This window comes from Rhagoletis zephyria, unplaced genomic scaffold (genome assembly GCF_001687245.7).
Source record: "Rhagoletis zephyria isolate East Lansing unplaced genomic scaffold, Rhagoletis_zephyria_1.1 Rzeph_scaffold_02714, whole genome shotgun sequence".
NCBI classification, from domain to species: domain Eukaryota; kingdom Metazoa; phylum Arthropoda; class Insecta; order Diptera; family Tephritidae; genus Rhagoletis; species Rhagoletis zephyria.
The window spans coordinates 15,258-15,794 of NW_016159798.1; positions in this window are offsets into that span (position 1 = coordinate 15,258).

Sequence of the window (537 nt, forward strand, 5' to 3'; positions counted from 1 at the left end):
GACTCTGTCGTCGCGCTTCGTCGGGTTGGACAACGACCTCACGGTTGACCAAAGCTTGCTGACACCAGAGGCGAAGTTGCAGGTCTTCAGATGCTCTTCCCATTTCTTCCGCTTAAGTACGTTCACAAGTTGCCGAATCTCCGAATTGAGATCCCTAACACGGGGATTTCCGGGATCGGCCTGACGAAGGTTGTCGCGCTTATTTCCTAGAACAGTCGCTTCGGCAGGAAAATTCGGACGTGGATCCTTAATACATCCTGCTAGCATGAAGCGAGCTGCAGCAACGGTGACAACGCTGCGGAACTTACGCTCGCCTACATGAACGTCGGTTGGTATGGGTAGTGAAGCGAAGGCGCCCTCAGTAACATCCGTGAAGCCTTTCCAGTCAGCTTTGGAAAAGTTGACATAAGTCCGGTGATCCACGGATGCAAAGTTGGCAGGGTTATCAATCGAGATGACTATGGGCAGATGGTCTGATGCTAGAGTCAGCATAGGTCGCCATGATACGCTGTTTATCAGACCAGCGCTGACAATTGT